At 51.0% G+C, this 21,893-nt stretch overlaps 1 long non-coding RNA gene across 1 annotated transcript; it reads right to left on the bottom strand.

Annotated features, from left to right (window-relative positions):
- Positions 1-5,468: 5,468 nt before the first annotated feature.
- On the bottom strand, positions 5,469-10,779 carry LOC119958020. Its single transcript, XR_005458956.1, has 2 exons — positions 10,648-10,779; positions 5,469-5,915 (listed from the first exon to the last, which is right to left on the bottom strand). It is a non-coding gene; the product is annotated as an uncharacterized LOC119958020 (long non-coding RNA).
- Positions 10,780-21,893: the final 11,114 nt, after the last annotated feature.

Raw genomic sequence — 21,893 nt, forward strand, 5'->3', positions numbered from 1 at the left:
ACCATCACAGATAAGCTAAATAGAAATTCCAGAAATACTCAACAGGTCTGGCAGTATCTGTGGAGAGAAGAACACAGTTAACCTTCCCTCACAACTGAAACGGTGAGATATGATGGGAGGTCATTGTGCTGAAGCTTTGGGTCTGAGCTTCTCACAGACGGATGGCGGAAAGTTGGGGGTTGTTTAGCCGATTTCATCATCATCGGCTGGTTAATTGCTCGGGGTCATGGCCCCCATGGAAGAGAAGGACCCACCTCCTAGAGCCACCAGCCAATCAGACTTCGGTCCCAGTATGGCCACTAGAGCACTGGCCACTGCTGGGACAACAGGCAATGCCAACCAGGGGCATTGGGAGGGTGGGCAACCTGTTAGGCTGGGGACAGTTTCACTGGGGTCAGTCGGACAGGCTGGTCAGCCAGAACATGGTGTGGAAGGGAGAAACAAAGTGGGGGGGGAGGGGGGGGGTGAGTTGAGAGAGGGTGAGATGATCTTTCCACTGGTGCAGGGGCCGCATGCAACGTGTAGGCTGCCAGGGTAAATCCAGGAGTCACACAACTGGTAAAATGCCAGCAGTCAGATAGGCGACTGGCACGACCCCTGCCCAATGTTCCCTACCCTCTAACCCCTGCCCTCTACCCCCTGCCCCCTTCCCCCAGCCTCTTGCCCCTGCCCTCTGCCCCTTGCCCTTGCCCCTTGCCCCCTGTTCCCTGCCCTCTGCATCCTGCTGTTTGCCCCTGCACCCTGCCCCCTTGTCCCTGCCCCCTGCCCTCTGCCCTCTGCACCCTTGCCCTCTGCGCCCTGGCCCTTGCCGCTGTGCCCTGCCCCTGCCCCCTGCCCTCTACCCTCTATCCCCTACTCCCTGCCCCCAGCCTCTTCCCCCTGCCCTCTGCCCCTGTTCTCTGCCCCCTGCTCCCTGCCACCTGCCCCCTGCCACCTGCACCCTGCACCTTGCCCCCTGCCCCATGCCACCTGCACCCTGCACCTTGCCCCTGCCCCCTGCCCTCTATCCCCTACCCCCTACCCTCCGCCACAGCCCCTGCCCGTAACAGCTAGATGGGGTTACTGGGTTACGGGGATGGGGTGGAGGGGTGGGTTTAAGTAGGGTGATCTTTCCAAGGGCTGGTGCAGACTCGATTAGCTAAATGGCCTCCTTCTGCACTGTAAATTCTATGATTCTATGAGAAACAAGATCTCCCACCGGGACTTCCCCCTCACAGAATATCCACCAGTCCCCAGCTGACGTCACCTGGCGACCTCACATCTGAAGGGGATGTCGGAGGTAAGCGTTCCGGAGGCCGTTGGTCTCCAGGGTTCTATTCACTGGCAGGACAGTGGGAGGGCGGAGGGGACACAGATAAATTCAACTGGGGGCTGGGGTTAGTGTTGGTTCAATATCGACATCTCGGGGGGGGGGGTGGGGTTGCTCTCAGGCCTTAGCGGCCCTTCTTGTTTTTGAGCCAATGGCTTTAAAGTATCTGGCGGCTGGTTTTCAGGCAACACCTCCCATTCCTTGTCCCAAAATTCCAGGGAAAGCTCTTACGGTTCATCAAACTAATAAACATTCTCTGAATTCTTTCCAACATGGTTCGGGGTTGGACTTTGTCAGTAACGGCCCCAGCTTGTCTACTGGCAGTTGAGGAGACTCGACATTGGGCACCGACGGGACCAGAGTGCCCAGTCAGCGAGAACGGCCAGAAAATCCCACCCTACATCTTTACACGGAAAGCAGGACAAATTAAACCCAGATAAATACCGGCAGCGACCATCTACACTCCTCTCAGCAAAATGATGGAAGGTGTCATCAACAGTGCTATCAAGCGGCACTTACTCAGCAATAACCTGCTCACAGAAACTCAGGTTCCACCAGGGTCACTCATCTCCTGACCTCATTACAGTCTTGGTTCAAACATGGACAAAAGAGTTGAATGCCAGGGCTGAGGTGAGAGTGACTGCCCTTGACGTCAAGGCAGCATTTGATCGAGTGTGGCATCAAGGAGCCCGAGCAAAACTGGAGTCAATGGGAATCAGGGGGAAAACTCTCTGCTGGGTGGAGTCATACCCGGCACAAAGGAAGATAAAAATCGCTTATTGTCACAAGTAGGCTTCAATGAAGTTACTGTGAAAAGCCCCTAGTCGCCACATTCCGGCGCCTGTCCGGGGAGGCTGGTACGGGAATCGAACCGTGCTGCTGGCCTGCTTGGTCTGCTTTCAAAGCCAGCGATTTAGCCCAGTGTGCTAAACAGCCCCTGGTTGTGGTGGTTGGAGGCCAACCATCTCAGCTCCAGGATATCACTGCAGGAGCTCCTCAGGGTCATGTCCTCGGCCCAACCATCTTCAGCTGCTTCATCAATGACCTCCCTTCCATCATAAGGTCAGACGTGGAGATGTTTGCGGGTGACTGCACAATGTTCAACATCATTCGTGACTCCTCAGATAATGAAGCAGTCCATGTTCAAATGCAGCAAGACCTGGGCAATATCCAGGCAGGGCTGACAAGTGGCAAGTTACATCTCCAACAGTCCTAGAATCATAGAAAGGTTACAGCACAGAAGGAGGCCATTTGGCCCATCTTGTCCATGCTACCCCAAGAGAACTTAACTATCGCCCCTTAACATCAACGTTATTACCATCACTGAATCTGTTCCTTCACTGTCACTGAAATCCTGGAAGGCCCTCTCTCACAGCATTGCGGGTGTACCTACAGGGACTGCAGTGGTTCCAGAAGGCAGGTAACCACCACCTTCTCAAGGGGGCAATTTGGGATGGGCAACAAATGCTGGGTCCGGCCAGGGACACGCACATCCCATGAATAAATTCAAGATAAATCTTTCCTGAAATGAGACCAAAGCTGTACCCAGTATTCCAGTTATAGTCTCACCAATGCCCTGTATAACCTCACAACTCTTGCATTCAATTATCCTCAGACTAAATGGGAACATTGTTTTTTTTTAATAAATGTTTTTATTCAGTTTTCATATTTTATATTGAACAAATTACAAATTGTTAGAAGAGAGAAAAAAAAAACAAACACGCAAAAATTAACATACATATTTACAGGTAAGCATCTTCGTAGTAGTAACTGCGCCCCCCCCCCCCCCCCCCAACATGTTTATTTAGTTTGGTTTTGGGCCTTAGCTAGCCATCGAACCCCCGTACCGAACCTGTAGCCCCCCCCCCCCTCCCGCTACCTTCCCCCGACTATTCTTCCTCTTGTACATTGGCCACAAATAGGTCCCGGAACAGTTGCATGAATGGCTCCCACGTTCTGTGGAAGCCGTCGTCCGACCCTCGGATGGCAAATTTGATTTTCTCCATTTGGAGAGATTCCGAGAGGTCGGACAGCCAGTCCATGGGAACATTGTTTAGCTTTTCTAATTACTTGCTGCCTTGCTGATACTGTAGCGTAGTTAAAAAGCCGTGGCCAACCCCATTCCGCGCTTGAATAGGTTCATGTTGGATGGCCGGCCACCCTCTCCGTGAGTGCGTCCAATCAATAAAACTCTGCCACATCCCCCAGGGACCGACTTATATTTAAAACACTTTGAACTGATTCGCGCACAGAGTCAGAATTTAAGAGGTCCAATCTGGCTGAAGCTCGTTCTGGAAGTGAATTGTCTGTTCTCATTTCCATTTTGTCAACATCGTTTTGTATCGTGACTTTTCAAACACGTTCCCAATTCTGTTCCAGTTGCCGGTTTAAATTTCCCCCAGTGGACATGATCTGATTAACCTCTGAGGGGGGAGGGGGAATCTTTTACTCACCCCCCCCCCTCCCCCCCCCCCCGCCCTCCCCCACCCAGCAGTTATTTTCTGCACAGCAGGATCCCACAAACAGCAATGAGATTTTTGACCAGTGAATCAGATGTTAACGGGTGGACACCAGAATGACTCGGTCCAGGATCCTGAGCTGGATTCTTCGGCCGCGCCCACCACAAGATCGCCACGGACAGGTCAGGGGCCGTGTAGAGGTCCGTTGACCATGGACGGGAATTTCCTTTCAGCGGCGGGCGTGGCTGAAGAATCCCACCCCCTGTGCAGGAACACGGCTTTCCCGACCCTTCGTGGAATGGGGCACGGTGACATCGGGCGGAGGGGGGGGGGGGGGGGGGGGAGCGGCTCCATCGTACCCCCTCGCGATATTTCGATTGGCGGGTGCACGTGGAAATCACAATTGCACCTGCCGAAAGTTAAAGGGCTAATTATGCCCATTAAATCCTCAATTTCCTGTGATTCTGAGCAGCCCGTACACTCCTACACCCCGCCAAGTAACATTCACATCTCTCATTGATTCTACATCCAGGGAGGATGAGAGGTGTTGGGAAGTTTAGGTAGGATTTTTGCTGCGAGTTGTTTGTAGTTGGTTGAAATCATTTTCGGCACCTTTTGGATATTTTGGTTACTTTCTGTAAAAAGGCCCCTTCAGAGCAGAAACCTGTGTAACCCTCTGACAAACATGCGGACCGGGATTCTCCGGTATCCGGCGGGCGGGCCATACCGGCGCCAAAGAGCGGCGTGAACCACTCCGGCGTCGGGCCGCCCGGAAGGTGCCGAATCATCCGCACTTCTGGGGGCTAGGCCAGCGTTGGAGGGGTTGGCACCGTGCCAACCAGTGCCGAAGGGCCTCCACCGGCCGGCGTGAGTTGGCGCATGCGCGGGAGCATCAGCGTGTTCCCAGAATCGCTGGCGTGATTCCTGCGCATGGGCAGGGGGTTTCGTCACCGTGCTGGCCATGGCGGAACTTTACAGAGGCCGGCGCGGAGGGAAAGAGTGCCCCCACGGCACAGGCCCGCCCGCAGATCGGTGGGCCACGATCACGGGCCAGATCCCCCCCCCCCCCGCGCCCCAGGACCCCGCAGGCCGCCCGCAGAGCCAGGTCCCACTGGTAAGAACCTTGTGTAATTTATGCCGGTGGGACTGGCCGAAAACAGGTAGCCCCTCGGCCCATCGCGGAGTGGAGAATTCCCGGGGAGGGCCGCTGCCAACAGCCCCCGTCCGCCGTGATTCCTGCCCCCTCCAAAAAACCGGCGCAGGAGAATTCGGCAGCCAGCATCGGGACTACGCGGCGGGATTCACGCCACCCCCCCCCCCCCCCCCGGCGATTCTCCGGCCCAGCGGGGGGGGGGGGGGGGGGGGGCAGGTCAGAGAATCCGCCCGTGGATTGTGTCCTCAGAAGAAAAGAGGGTCAGAAAGGGGAGGAGGCCAGTTGCTGACAGGCGCCATCCCAGAGTTAGCCCTCTGGTTTGACATGCTCAGTCAGAAGGAAGGTGTAGTGATATCATGGTTGTGTTGTAATTCACTGACTCACCACTAGGAGTTTCATTAGTCTATATGTGTGAATGTTAGAGTCAGGTGACATCAGACTGACTAGGAAGCTGGGGGATAGGTTGCTTGTGCACGTTCATGCTGTTATTCATCTGTTGTTTTGTATATAGTTTACCCACAGTTAATGTTAATAAATCGTTAATAGCTTCAGCTACAAGTGTTCTTGTAATATAAATTAGGCCATCCGACAAGAACATTACAGAAGGGAGGGTACAGACAGCGACCACGTGCCCTGGACAGGTCAGAGGTTCAGTGCTGACAAAGGCGCCGTGTCCCCAGGGACACAGTTACCTCCACTGAGCAGGTGCCCACCCTACACCAGTGGCTCTGTCGGTGAGGGTAGCCCTGAAATGTTATGCCTGAGGAGATGGTGGAAGATCTCCGTGGTGTCTCTGAATCCGCTGGCCACAGCTCCAACAGGCAAATGTGACATATCTTCATCAATACCACTTGCTTCAATATGCATCTGTCACTGGCGTGCCTGAATCCGCACTGGTACATGGTGCAGAGGGAGGATGTGACATGGGTGTATCTGGCTACAGGTCATCCTCTGCTGTCCAAGGAGGGTCCTTGGGGTCACGAAGATGTTTCATCTGAGGGAGGGAAAAACAACTGTCAGTCTCAGGTATCCATCACATTATCCACCTCACCATGTGTCAGCCATCCCATCGAATAACATTTACTCTATCAAGGTACTGGCATATGTCCCAATTTACGCACGGCATTCCACAGCCATGAGCATCAACTTTGATGTGATCGAGGGTCTGCAGCAAAAGTCAAATCAGACACGAGCTTAACGGAATCTCAGGGCCTTGGAGGTGCAAAGTCTGAAAAAGGGCTGTTGTTTTGAGGAGATTATAAATGAGTTGAATTCCATACATTCCCGTGCTTTTAACCTGTGAATATTTTGGGGAACCCCATTTCGTTAGTACACACAGTGATGACCAGAGCCACTCACCATCCTCAAATTGATGACTTTATTAAATATCAAAATCCCACAACGAGGATGATCACGAGGTGAAATGCATGAATATATACTTTCCTGAAGTGTTTGAAGACAGCGATGAGTTATCCAAAGATTAACATCAGGCTGTTCCCATGTCTACAATTCTTTTCTCATGGAAGACAAGTGCAATTATCAGAGATTACGACTCAATCAAGCTGAAGTCTGTGTGCCGTGTGAAGAGCCTGGGGCAAGTTACTCGCATGAAGAAGGTTTAGTTGAGATTATTTAAGTTTTCAGATCCTTAAGGGAATAAATAAAACCCTCCGAGCATGTTTGAGACTGGCACAAAGTCTAGAAGCTGAAGCCATAATCCCAGGCATAGAAGAGGGAGATGTACAAAGAGGTCGGTCTTAACTAATTACGGTAGAGGCTGGAGAACTTGTGGAATCAATTGTCAAGGGAGGCAGCAAAGGAAGATGCCGAGAACGAAGGGTTATTGGAGGGCGCGAGGGATTAAGAAAGTTTGTTTCTTCAGAAGAGTGAGATGGTCTTACTTTGTAACAGAAACGAGAAGCAGACTATTGTCTGAATGGCTGTAAATTAGGAAAGGGGAATGTGCAATGAGACCTGGGTGTCCAGGTACACCAGTCGCTGAAGGTAAGCGTGCAGGGGCAGCAGGCGGTAAAGAAGGCAAATGGCATGTTAGCCTTCATTGCGAAAGGTTTTGAGGACAGGAGCAGGGATGTGTTGCTGCAATTATACAGGGCCTTGGTGAGGCCACACCTGGAGTATTGCGAGAAGTTTTGGTCTCCTTATCAGAGGAAGGATGTTCTTGCTCTCGAGGAAGTGCAGCAAAGGTTGACCAGACTGATTCCTGGGATGGCGGCACTGACATACGAGGAGAGATTAGGAGGAGTGGTTAGAATTGAACTTGCTGGAGTTTAGAAGAATGAGAGGGGATATTAGAGAAATCTTTAAAATTCTCACAGGACTGGACAGGGTAGATGCAGGAAGGATGTTCCCGATGGTGAGGAACCAGGGGCACAGTCTGAGGATGCGGGGTAAACCTTTTAGGACAGAGATGAGGAGACATTTCTTCACCCAGAGAGTGGTCGGCCTGTAGAATTCAGTACCACAGGAAGCAAATGAGGCCAAAATCTATGTTTTCAAGAAGCAGTTAGATATAACTCTTGGGGCGAAGGAGATCAAAGGGTATGGGGGGAAAGCAGGAACAGGCTATAAGTTGGATGATCAGCCATACTCTTAATGAATGGCGGATCAGGTTCGAAGGGCCGAATGGCCTCTTCCTGCTCCTATTTTCTCTGTTTCTATGTCTGTGGAATGTTGCCTGTTGCTAAGCTCTCTAATATTTAAACACACCAAATGTAGTAAGTCGGAAGTGAATGAATGAAATGTTGGTTTTCACTCGTTATTATCTCTTGCAACCTTCTGGACTTGAAGATTTTTTCTTTTATTCCGCTCCATCAGAGAGATTATTAAATTAGCAACAACTTTCAGCGTTTCTGTTAATTGAAATTTGTCACTTAGAACAGACAATGATCCTACTCATTTGAGTCCAAATCATGCCGGGGTCCCAGAACCGTGGTCAGGACAACGTTTTTTTTTATTGAAGGTGACCCTCAAATCAATCAGCAACAAAGGAAATTGTTTTCCAGTCTCAGCTCCTTCCATGTACGCGGGTGGCAAAATAAAAACAAGTTGAAAATGAGAGTGGCGTCTATTTGGCATTCACATCGAGAACAAATCGTGAAATATATTTTAGAGATGAGATAGAAAACCTCAACAAATAAAATAAGACCTGTGTTTTAATGAAATATATTAAATGCATTTTTTAAATTGAGGATGAATATTTCATTTTGGAATATGCTTACAATCAATCTGAAATATATTAAGGAATTTATTTAATCTATCTTCCTCAAAACATAACATTTAGTATACCACAGCATTTAGTATACCATTGAATAATGTATTTAGAAAGATGCATTGGGTTGTAAATTTATTTTGAGATATTCTGAATACAGATTCCTTCACCTATGGCTCCAATATTATTGACAAAGTCACAAGGGGGGGCTGAAGAATAGTTTATTCGCTTTATTTATTAAATGGAATTTGGCAAATGTTCTAACATGTTCTCAACATTCTAAAACTGTCCCATGTGAAATGATTACCTGATGATGCGGTGAGTTTTAAAAACCACGAGATGCTGTAAGGGGAGAGTCTGCAAGGAAATTAACAGTCTCAGACATAACAGGCAAAGTATTTTCTTCATCTCACCTTGCTTGGGAAATGTCCCATGGATTGCCGAGCTGACTCACACACAGCAGGTGCCATCCCGTGACTGGGCGCCGTGGGCAGAGGTTGGTGAGGGAGAGCGCCAACAGTCGGCTGCCTGAGCAACGGGGTAACAATCCAGAGATCCAAGGTGGAACCGACTGGACAGGAGCGTCAGAGTAAATGACAGATGCGGCCCGGATGGTCTGACACAAAGGGTGAACGATGGATGGAATGTGTCAGCAGGTTGGCCATTCGAAGGAAATGATCTCAATAGATTGAAGAGACCAGTGCTACATTTGTGAAGGGCAACAGAATTAGTGGAAAGGTGAAGTCGAGATTAACCAAAAGGCAATATGGTTTAGCTGGAACGCACTCTTTTCAGACTGGCTGGCAGACCTAGCCGAATTTCTCCACCTGGAGTGATGCGACCATCAATTCATTCAGAGACACGAGTTGAAGTAAACTGTGGCTTTAATCGGCTTACAACTGAGCCTGCCTGCGACTATGCTGAACTGAAGGCGGACTCGCAGGTCCGCAGCACTTATACTTCCTGAAGGGGGTGGAGTCGAGGGCAGAGCCCTGTACAAGCTCCTCATCTCCCCTTGTGGGCAGAGCCGTGCAACGGCTCACAGACGGAGCCCACAGGGACACAGTAATGTCCAGTGTGAATTATAGTGGTTACACATTCACCACGGTCAAATTCGCCATCCGATGGTCGGACGAGGGCTTCCACAAAACGTGGAGGCCTTTCACCCGCTTGTTCCATGGTTTGTTCAAAACCAACAGCCAATAGAGCTGGGGGGGGGGGGGGGGGGGGGGGGGGGGGGGGGGGGTGGAGGAGAGGGGCACACGGGAGTCAATAAGACAGCAGAGAACAGATAGGGAAGGGAGGAGAAGGGGGGAGGGAGGAAGGGGTGGCTGGAAAACGGCGGAACGGTTAATGCAAGGTCACAAAGAACAGAATCCCTGAAGGAACACCAAAAACAGGATGGGCAGGAGGGGAGGGCAAGGAAAGGGGGGTGGGGCGGGGAATTGACAAAGTGGAGGAGGGGAAAGTACCGCAGATATTTGAATAGAGGACAATCGCCCCATCGTGTGACATGAAACTAAAGAAATTAAGTATCCGAAAACAACAAAACGTGGGGGTGATGCAGAGGGGGGACCAAGGGGGAGGTGGGGGCATAATCAATGGAAAGCTCCTGTATATTGTAGCTGATGCACAGACCCGTGTCTGCTGCACAGTGTATAAAATGGATAAACTGCAATAAAAATATTTTCAGAAAGGGAGGAAAAAGGGGAAGGGGTTGAGGGGTTAGAGGGGGTTGGATTTTGGGGTTTCATTTTTCAATGTCTGGTATTTGTAAATTGCATTTGGTTTGGACAGATTTGTTTAGTTCGTAATGTATAAAATGAAAAATACTCTAATGAAAGCGGCTTATTAAAAAAAATGCATTTGTTACCTGCTACCCTGCTACCCTAAATGAGAATGTTTGCTTCATGTGCTATTCCCTAAACAATATAAAAACTAATTGTGCATGCTGTTAGTGTTTGAATCCGTTGCCCTCTTTAATGGAAACTGGAGCAATATTCATCTTTGGTTCGGCATTAATATACAATTTACCTCATTAAAATATTGACGGATGTTGAAAACTGCAACTTGTCCAGTGTTGAGTGAACAACGCACATTGTAAATGCCGAAGAAATGGAATTGAGTGGAGAAGGTGTTGGCAGTGTTAATGGTGTCCTTGAGCACTGGGGGCGCTTAGGTTATCTGATTGTTGTAAATGTTTTGTGTAAATTTATTTTTTGTTTTCTGTTAACTTGCGGTAACCATGGTGACATATATTTAGCATCTGAGGAATGCAAACTGGGAAGAGAGATTGAACTTGCTGAGCGAGAGTCAGCATCGCCTGAATTCTTGTTTACTGAAAATTGCAGCCCATTGGACAGATTTGTCGGTATTCATAAGATCGCAAAAGTAATGCAAACAAGGAAAGCAATTGCTCCAATAACTCATCTGTTCATAAATGAAACAATCTATACTCCTGTCAGCCCAGTTTCCAACCGAGTAAATGGCTCTTCACCTTTGTTATCCTTTGCGAGACAGTTCCAGCTTCGATTTACATGGAATAATTCCCCGTCACGTCATTTCCTTAAAGTTACTGTTGATTACTTTGAACTTACAACCTCTTGCCATGGAGATAGGTTGGGCCTGAATGTTGTGGGATGCACAGCACCAACCAGATCATTTTTTCTTTGTTAGTAATCATCAATTTGCATCATAATTGGCTGGTTTGGCGTCATGAGATCAACAGCCAATCAGGGATCTAATTCACCTTCCAGCCAATTGCTGACCACATGGTGATGCACAAAATAAGAAAATATTGAGGGGACCATGAACTGCAACTTCCAAAATTGCCTTACCCAACTTGATAAAGTTACCCACAATTATTTTTTTAATAGCTTTATAAGTCTGCAAAAACATAGAAACTTAAAACGTAGAAGATAGGAGCAGGAGGAGGCCATTTGGCCCTTCGAGCCTGCTCCGCCATTCATCACAATCGTGGCTGATCATCCAACTCAATAGCCTAATCCTGCTTTCTCCCCATAGCCTTTGATCCCATTCTCCCCAAGTGCTATATCCAGCCACCTTTTGAATGTATTCAATGTCTTAGCCTCAACTACTTCCTGTGGTAATGAATTCCACAGGCTCGCCACTCTTTGGGTGAAGAAATGTATCCTCATCTCTGTCCGAAATGGTTTACCCTGAATCCTCAGGCTGTGACCCCTGGTTCTGGACACACCCACCATTGGGAACATCTACCCTGTCTAGTCCTGTTAGAATTTTATAAGTCTCTATGAGATCCCCCCTCATTCTTCTGAACTCCAGCGAGAACAATCCCAACCTAGTCAATCCCCGGAATCAGCCTGGTAAACCTTCGCTGCACTCCCTCGAGAGCAAGAACATCCTTAATCTCCATGCATCCTTGTCCCCCAAGACATGTGAGGAAGTTTTAAGGAAGAGAGAACAAAGTCTTGTCCCTAATTACAAAATTAATCTGGATGTTGGAATATCGAAGGACAAAACCAATGGAAGCACTTCCCCAGTCCTCAGAGTTGACAGACAGGATGCCGAATGAGGTTAATGACTGATTCAGTGAGTGGTAAATTGTCCTGTTGATGAAGCCAATGGGACATGGACCCCCTCGATAGTCCTTCACATCCAGGGGAAGCTGACAGTCCAGCAGGATTAGCGGTTTTGAGGTGTGGGGTGGGGGGGGGGGGGGGGGGGGGGCGCAGTGGGGGGGGGGGGGGGGGGGCGGGGTGTGCCGGAGTAAAGTAACCAGAGAACCATCGTCTCATACAGCACAAGTGGCAGGGAGGGAGTTGCCATGGATTGAATGTATGGAGATCAATTTGGACAGGTGGACTACAATTTCCTTTCTAACTTGCCGGAAAAGGGCAACAGATCTGTAGCCTGGGGTGGGATGGGGGAGGGGAGGCATTAGAGGAACAGAAAGTAAGCAAAATGAAACAAATGAGATGAAAATAACAAAAGGATTCTGCTGAATTTCCCCCAATGGCATTGGGTGGGTGGACTATCGGGCTGGGCAGTGAAGATGCTGTTTTGGGTCTTTAACCCAGGTGGAATCATCTGCTTTCAAATTAAATGATTGCCCCAAAATGCAAATCCTGCTGGAGACAGATTGGCAAGACTGGGTTTAGGTGACGACATGTTGGACCCCATGCTCAACCCCCCCCCCCCCATCCTCATTCCACCCCCTGCCCATGCTCAGTCCACCCCCCCCCCGTGCTCACCCCCCCTATGCTCACACCCCCCCATGCTGATTCCACCCCCTGCCCATGCTCATTCCACCCCCCATGCTCACACCCCCCCATGCTTATTCCACCCCCCATGCTCACACCCCCCCCATGCTCACACACCCCCATGCTCACACCCCCCCATCCTCATTCCCCCCCATGCTCATTCCCCCCCATGCTCCCACCCCCTGCCCATGCTCATTCCCCCCCATCCTCATTCCACCCCATGCTCACACCACCCCCCCATCCTCATTCCCCCCCCATCCTCAGTCCCCCCCATGCTCACACCCCCCCCATGCTCACACACCCCCCATGCTCACACCCCCCCATGCTCACACCCCCCCAGCCCCCTCCCCCCCCCTGCTCCCACCCCCGTGTAGATGAGGGACATGTGTACCTCACAAATGTCCAATAACCCAGAAAACATCGCCTAGAATAAGCCAGATTCTTAAAGACGAGGAAAGGATTCAGAATAAAACTGAATGACATGTTTCCTATTTAAAAAGCGCCATGCTCGATTATTATACCGTCGATGGCGAAACAGTGAAATTAATGTCACAACCACAGTCATTCACTCGAAGAAACGGTAGCAAAGTGATGGCCACTGACACTGGGAGCCCACCCATTCTGCCAGTGCAGAATGATATTGGCGTAAAAAAGCAATAATAAAACGTCAACACAGCTTCATTCACTGTGTCACCTTTATATAATTAATCACACACTTGACCAGAATCTTCCTGCAAAATGCAGATTATGATTGACCGATCTGTCAGGTGATATCACTTTCCTGTGCATTCTGGGGAATGACTATAGTCTGAAGAATTCAGATATAAATCAGATGATCTTTTCACGCTTCCCAATCTGTGCATTGTGAAACTTGTTGCCTTTGACTGCTTACTTTCCGGTTAAAGTAATCTATTCAAATGTACCGTCATCTATATTTTTCTCCAGTTAAATATGAGGATCTGACTGGTACAGCTCTACAATGACAGCGATTAAATGATTAAATGACAGCGATCATGTTACTCCTAAAGAGATAAAAATGCTCGGCTTTCTGCCCTGCTGCGTTTACAATACCTCTGGCAAATTGTAATTGAAAATCAGATCAGTCCTGGACTGCTCCAATGTAGGAATATGATCAACAATCATTCCCTGTAATCAGCAGCGCAATGCTGCTCATTTAGCACCTCCTAACCACTCAAAGCAGAATTAATCACAACATTCCGGATCTAATTCAAAGTATATTCCAGAGAGACACGGATGGGGAAACCAAAACGAGATTCAATGTCCACTCACTAGGCGCATGATTCTTCGGCCTCGTTACGACCTCGCTCGAGCAAAACGAGGCCGGTGAATAGTGGGAGAGTCCGAAAACAAGAACCGCCCCATGCGCCAAACTGTTTGTGATGCAACCGGCCGGCTCCCGTAGGCAAAATGGTGATCTCACCGTAGTGTGGCGAGAAACCAATTATCTCCACTTAAGACCCATTTCCAAAGGCCTCTCGCGATCCAGGCGCCTCCTCAGCAAGTGGTCACGCTGGCGCCAATTAGTACTCCGATTAAAAGACGTTCACTTGGCGGAATGCCTTCTGTGGGGAGTCGAGGAGGTGAGTGACCATCTCTGCTCACAGGCAAAGAGCCCAGGGTCACCGGGCTTGCTGCCCTTGTGCTCACCGGGGGAGGGAGACCGAGGACTGTGAACCAAGCTCACAGCTGCCGCCACAACATCTCACCCTCCCGGACCCTTGGGGATCAGAACCTCCCTCCTCGCCTCCAGCGCGTCCAGGAGCCTCCCAGGTCAGCATCCTCAAATCTTGGGGCTGGTCTCCTGGGCAGATTGCTGTGAGCTGGCTGGAATTGATTGAGCAAGTGTAGCTTAAATTCTGCACGACCTTGTTAGCAGAGGGCTATCGAGTGCGGTCCCAGCGAATTGGCTGGCGAGCCTTCATTTGCGCCGAGAAACACGCGAGGCCTCGTTAATTTGACCAATTAAGGCTGTAAAACCATAGAAACATAAAACATATAGGATAGGAGCAGGAGGAGGCCTTTTGGCCCTTCGAGCCTGCTCCGCCATTCATCACGATCATCCAACTCAATAGCCTAATCCTGCTTTCTCCCCATAGTAAGAAGTCTTACAACACCAGGTTAAAGTCCAACAGGTTTGATTCAAACACGAGCTTTCGGAGCGCAGCTCCTTCCTCAGGTGAATGCGCTCCGAAAGCTCGTGTTTGAATCAAACCTGTTGGATTTTAACCTGGTGTTGTAAGACTTCTTACTGTGCTCACCCCAGTCCAGCGCCGGCATCTCCACATCATTCTCCCCATAGCCATTGATCCCATTCTCCCCAAGTGCTATGTCCAGCTGCCTCTTGAATATATTCAATGTTTTAGCATCAATTACTTCCTGTGGTAATGAATTCCACAGGCTCACCACTCTTTGTGTGAAGAAATGTCTCCTTATCTCTGTCTGAAATGGTTTACCCTGAATCCTCAGGCTGTGACCCCTGGTTCTGGACACACCCATCATTGGTAACATCTTCCCTGCATCTACCCTGTCTATTCCTGTTAGAATTTTATAAGTCTCCATGAGATCCCCCCCCCTCATTCGTCAGAACTCCAATGAATCGACTGGCGAGCCTTCATTTGCCGCGGGAATCCCGTGAGGCCTCGGTAAGTGGACCAATTAATGTTGAATAGCGTCCCGGCCTCGCTGAGCCGAGCGCTGGGAAGGTCGTGGCAATTCCCACTCGCTACCACACTTAAAATTTTTTCCAAAGAATCCAGCCCTCGGAGTCCCAATTTGCACTGAAGATGAAAAGTCTTTTGCCCCAGAGTCCAAGGATTTGTATTCATTTGTGGTAACCCTTCCTGGACTGGGTTTGACCTGTCTTCCCAGATACTGAAAGATAGTCAGCTATCAGAGGGATCGGTGGGTCTGCATTCTATTTGTATGTGGCCAAGGACTGTTGACCAAGTTGGGTGAGTTGGGCGTTCTCTTCCTCAAAGAACTTTTTAAAAATAAATTTAGAGTGCCCAATTCATTTTTTCCAATTAAGGGGCAATTTAGCGTGGCCAATCCACCGACCCTGCACAGCTTTGGGTTGAGACCCACGCAGACACGGGGAGAATGTGCAAACTCCACACGGACAGTGACCCAGAGTAGGGATCGAACCTGGGACCTCGGCGCCGTGAGACTGTAGTGCTAACCACTGTGCCTCCGTGCTGCCCATTCCTCAAAGAACTTGAGTGAAGGTGATGGATTTGTATGGCTTACAGCTTGCTGAGCTCCATCCAGCAGAATTTCCCAAACTCGGCACCTCGCCCACCTTGAAGAGCAAGGGCAGGAGACGCAGGAATCACCACAACTTGCAAACATCGCTCCAACCCGCATGCCATTCTGACCTGGAACGTTGTTGTTCCTTCACTGTTGCTGGGTCAAAGTCCTGGAACTCTGTCCCTCACAGCACAGTGGGTGTACCTGCACCAATCATGAGGGTGACTCACCACCACCATCTCCAGGGCAATTAGGGATGGGCAATAAACGCAGTGACACCCACATCCCGTGAATACATTTCATTAAATGATGAAAAGTCACCAATTATCACTTGAAAGCTGGGGTGGAATTTAGTGGGGGTACTGGAGAAGAGTTGTACCAGAGGCCTTGTGCCCAATTCCAAGCCAGGATTTTCCGGCGAGTCAGGCAGAAGTCCATTGACTTCGGCAGGACCGGGATATCTTGCCAGCAGGCTGGCCGGAACGTCCGAGAGAGGGAAAACTGACCCTCATTAAATGAAGGTGGAAAGGCAGCAACGGGGGAAACTCACTCGCTAACAGTGTGTAGGTAATTAGAATCATTAGTGAGCTCCTTAACCTTAATTATCCTGGAACACACTGGAATTATCCTGGAGAACACGGAATTATCCTGGAGAACACGGAATTATCCTAGAGCACATCGGAATTATTCTGGAGCACACCAGAATTATCTTGGAGAACATGGAATTATCCTGGAGCACACTGGAATTATCCTGGAGAACACGGAATTATTCTGGAGCACACCGGAATTTTCCTGGAGAACATGAAATTTTCCTGGTGAATACTGGAATTATTCTGGATCACACTGGAATTATCTTGGAGAACACCAGAATTATCTTGGAGAACATGGAATTATCCTGGAGAACATGGAATTATCCTGGAGCACACCGGAATTGTCCTGGAGAACATGGAATTATCCCGGAGCACACTGGAATTATCCCGGAGCACACTGGAATTGTCCTGGAGAACACGGAATTATCCTGGAGAACACTGGAATTATCCTGGAGAACACGGAATTTAATGGTGTCTCAGGAATTGAACGAGGGCTGCAGGGGTCTCCTGTGCCCCCAGAGTCACTCAGTAAACCCTGCCAGCGTTGCCAGTGGCCCCAGATTGACAAGAAGTCACTGCCCAAACTATACACCTGGCATTGGAGGTGGGTGGGGATTGGCTGCTGAATCCCACCACCCTGACTCGCCTCCAATACCTCCCCTCCCTCCACAACTGGCTGGGGAATCTGGCTGGGGAATCTGGCTGGGGAATCCCCCCCCCCCCGACAACCCCCCCCCCCCCCCCCCCCCCCAACCCCCCGACAATCCCCATCCAACCCCACTGACCTCTCCCCTGGCATCCAGCGATGATTCCTGGCGGAGGCCGCAGGGTTTGCTGGTTGTGACCATCTCCCTTATAGAAATATATTGACGGTCCGCCAGGGAGTCATGGTTTATGGAGGGGCCGACAGGAACGTGGGGCGAGATTCTCCGCAAATGCGGAGAGTCATAAAGGCTGCCGTGAAACTGGCCGTGTTTCACGGCAGCCTTCACGCCCGTTCCCGGGACCTGATTCTCCCCCCCTCCATCGGGGCTAGGAGCGGGACCCCGGGAATCATGCCGTTGCGGCCTTAACGACCGTCGTTAAGGCCGCGCGCCAAGATGATACGCGGCCGGCTCCAACCCACGCATGCACGGGTGACATCATCACGCCATTGATGAAACCCGCGCATGCGCGGTTCCGCATTTCTCCACCACCGCCCGACAAGATGTGGTGGCTTGATCTTGTCGGACGGCGGAGGGGAAATAGTACGTCCCTTTTGGACGCAGGCCCGACGATCGGTGGGCACCGATCACGGGCCTGTCCCCTCCCGAGCACAACGGTGGTGCTCCCGCCCCAAACCGGCCTCTGGGTGCCCCAAACGGGCCACTGGCATCCAGCGCCCGTTTCGACAACGGCAGCGAGCAGGTGTGTTTGCTGCCGTGAAAAAACGAGCGTAAAGGCCCGGCCGCTCGGCCCATCGGCCGCGGAGAATCGCTGCTCGCCGTAAAAAATGGCGAGCGGCGATTTGTGTCGTGGGTCGGGCGAGGGGGGGGAGAATAGCGGGAGGGCGCAAAAAATGTTGGAAGGCCCTCCCGCTATTCTCCCAACCGGCGTGGGGGGCGGAGAATCGCGCCCGTGGAGTTCAGGCTACAATCGGATCGGCCAAGATCTTATTGAATGATGGTGCAGGCTTGATGGGCTGAATGGCCTACTCTGGCTCCAATTTCCTATGATCTAACATCAACCAATGACCCTGCAGGTACGTGAGGGCTGTCAGCCTCTGATTGGTCGGTAGCTCTTGGGAGGCCAGATGCTGCCCAGGTGGATGCCTGTTTACCTGCTAATTGCATCGAGCATCCCGTTGAAAGGTGACATGGGGGAGTGTCCAACTGGTCGTCACAAATTAATTCGCCTGTTTCTTTCTCCACAGGTCCCACCAGACCTGTCGGGTATTTCTCGCACTTTCTGCTTTCGTTCCAGATTTCCAGCCGACACTGTAATTTACTTTAGAGTCTAGTTATTAGAGTGTCTCCACCAAGGGAGGTGGACGTTGCTGGCTGGGCCAGCATTTATTGCCCATCTCTAATTACCCTGCAGCAAGTCTAGTCGCCAACCTTGCTGGCCGTTCTTTTTCTAGATTCACTGAAAGCTTTGCCACTTGTTCTGCAGGAGTTTGAACTCTCAGCCTCTTGAGTTGTTCTCCCAACATGAGAACCACTACATGGGGATATGTCAACCTCATGTGTCCACTTTCCACACACAGGCGTTTAACTGTCTATTTTAAACTGGCTAATGCTTTCATTAAAATAACAGAAGGGTTAAGGTTAGAAAAACGCATTAAGCATTTGAAGAGCATTATTACCAATATAAGCTTTACCTTCCTCTAATGGGGAAAGTATGGCGAATATTTCTATAACCTTCAAGGATCCACCTCCAGGAGAAACAGACAATAAACATAGTGGGTCAAACACAGGCTTGAAAATCTTCATGGATGAAAAGTGCATTTATGAATTCTTTATTTCAGAAGAGATGAGTGGCCCTTCTCCAGACAAACTCACATTCAACTAAACGCGTCGCTTTCACTTTACCCCTAGCTGTGGTACCATTTGATATTGAATTCAATTTTTGGTGTGTGTGTTAGTACAAAGATTAAAAGTTTGTGAAAAATTGGGGTCAGCCATGGCCTGGGGAAGAAATCACTCAGTCTCTTTGATATCAGCTGCGGTTTTCAATCCAGATAACGAGCTGAGAGCACAGTTTGACAATGCCCTTTTTATTTGATTTATTTCACTCTCTCGTGCACTGAAGATGTGGCGTAGATTAAGGGTGGAAAGAGTTTGAGAAACTATAGAGATCTGACAAGAGGGACTCGGACTAGACGAGCTAGTTAGATCGTCATCACTCCAACTCTGGGATCTGTCCAGGTGTCAGCACGCTCGCCCTGTTCAAATCCCACCCTGGGACCTACAGCTGGGTTAACACACTCTGAGGCAGTGCTACACTGACAGGGCTGCCTCCTGTTGAACTGCCTCCTCGGGTGGACACAAGGATTGACACAGTTCTGAGGAAGAGCACTATGGGGCGAAATTCTCCGACCCCCAGCAGGGTCGGAGAATCGCCTGGGGCCGCCGAAAATCCCGCCCCCGCCGTGGCAGAGATTCTCCGCCACCCGGGAAGTGGCGGCGGCGGGAATCTCGCCACTCCAATCGGAGAGGCCCCTGCGGTGATTCTCCGGCCCGGATGGGCCGAAGTCCCGCCGCTGGGAGGCCTCTCCCACCGCCGAGGTTTGAACCACCTCTGGAATGGCGGGATCAGCGGCGCGAGCGGGCCCCGGGGTCCTGGGGGGGCGGGGGGCGATCGAACCCCAGGGGGTGCCCCCACGGTGGCCTGGCCTGCGATCGGGGCCCCCCGCTCAGACTGCGGGCCAGTGCCCTGGCTGCACTCTTTCTCCTTCCGCGCCGCCACGGCCTCCGCCAGGGCGGAAGCGGAAGAGAACCCCGCATCGCGCATGCGCCGGCAGTGACGTCAGCGGCCAGCTGCTGCTGACATCACTGCCGGCGCATGCGCCGACCGGCGAAAGCCTTTCGGCCAGCCCCGCTTCCGGGGGCGACGGTTTTTTGCGCCAGTCTTCTGGTGCTAACCGCTCCAGCGCGGGGCTGGCCCCCAGATGTGGGGAGAATTCCCCACCTTTGGGGAGGCCCGACCCCTGAGTGGTTGGCGCTACTCCCCTACTCCGGGACCCTCCGTCACGCTGGGTAGGGGAGAATGCCGCCCATGGTGTTCTGGCAAATACTTTTCATTTCACCAACTTCAAGAAAGCAGGTTACCCGGTTGTTACCAAATTGCCGATTCTGCTGCTTTTCCTGCCTTTCAATATGGATGGATTTCAATATGTACTCCAGTGGTTGGGGCATTTTGAAGGGGCAAAAGGGGCCATAGAAATGCAAGCCTTTTTTAATTTTCCTCGGAACTGTGTCAATCCTTGTGTCCACCCGAGGAGGCAGTTCAACAGGAGGCAGCCCTGTCAGTGTAGCACTGCCTCAGAGTGTGTTAACCTCGCTGTAGGTCCCAGGGTGGGATTTGAACAGGGTGAGAATGTTGACACCTGGACAGATCCCAGAGTTGGAGTGATGACGATCTAACTAGCTCGCCTAGTCCGAGTCCCTCTTGTCAGATCGCGATAGTTTTTAATTTAATTTAACACCAATTAATACAATGAAACATCCTGTCTCTGATGAAACATGAGTTTGGGACAGTTCCTAATGAGCACAAGCCCTAAGCTACAGAGAACGCTGAGGTTAAATTGGCAATATTGCACATAGTAGATGATTTTGGCAATGCCAGATTTCACATTCCAAAATCAGAAGGGGGGGCTTCAATGTTCGAGACTTTACAGACCATTGCATACCGTCTTTGTACCATATCAACCCAACTGCATCTCCATTCCCGTCTTCAATGTTATCCCTGTTAGGCAGCCTGCCGGACAAGTACATTTTCAGAAACACAATGGGGCGAGATTCTCTGAAAAAGTCCCCACGCTGGCAGGAAAACCAGCGCCAACGACTCCAGCGCCAACGACTCTGGCGCCAACGACTCCGGCGCCAACGACTCCGGCGCCAACGACTCCGGCGCCAACGACTCCGGCATCAACGATCCGGCATCAACGACTCCGGCGCCAACGACTCCGGCATCAACGGTTCCACAAGGTGAGGAATTCTCAACTTTCTAGGGGGCTAGGTGGACGCCGGAGGGGTTGGCGCTGCTCCAGCCAGCGCCGAAGGGCCGCCGCGAGTATGCGCATGCGCGGACCGGCCGGCATATTTCCACGCATGTGCTGAGGTTCTCTTCTCCTCGCCGGCTCCCGGGCAATATGGCAGAGCCTTACAGTGGCCCAGCGCGGATGAAAGAAGACCCCCCCCACGGAACCACCCCGCCCGCAGGATCGGTAGGCCCCGATCGCAGACCAGGCCACCTTGTGGGCCCCCCCTCCGGGGTCGGATCCCCCGCACCCCCCCAGGACCGCCCCCACACACTCACCTGCCAAGTCCCGCCGTACGTGAGGTGAATAATTCACACCGGCGGGACTGGCCGAAAATGGACGGCTGCTCGGCTCATCAGGAGCCCGGAGAATCGCCGGGGGGGGGGGGGGGGGGGGGCGCCGTCAACGGCTCCTGACCGGCGTGGCGGGAATCCCACTGGTGCCTGAAAAATTGCGCCGGAGAATAGGGAGCCACCGTCGGGGCGGCGAGGCGGGATTCGCGCTACCCCCCACCGGGATTCTCTGCCCTCAACATATCAACTTGAATCTTTCCCCATTCCCTCGCTGGTCTGCCGTAACTAAGACCCTCGTTTTGTTGAATGTCACCCGTACCATAGACACCTCTCTATCCCTTCAGAGACGTCCCTCCCTGGGTGAAGCCGAAGATCTTTCCTGTATCAGATGTGTCCATCACTTCCTACAGTACTGTGAACAGCAACTTCCTGGACACTGTAGTCATGTCTTTGCAGCCCTGTCATTTCAGTGATGAAACGCTACATTGGGATTTAGTTTTATTGCAGATCCGCAACCATTTTGACGAGTTTACTTTGATCGTTCTCACTAATTAGAACAAAATGGTGCTGAAAATATTCAATAAATCCAGCTGCATCTGTGGAGAGGAACA

Source organism: Scyliorhinus canicula, chromosome 27 (genome assembly GCF_902713615.1).
Source record: "Scyliorhinus canicula chromosome 27, sScyCan1.1, whole genome shotgun sequence".
NCBI classification, from domain to species: domain Eukaryota; kingdom Metazoa; phylum Chordata; class Chondrichthyes; order Carcharhiniformes; family Scyliorhinidae; genus Scyliorhinus; species Scyliorhinus canicula.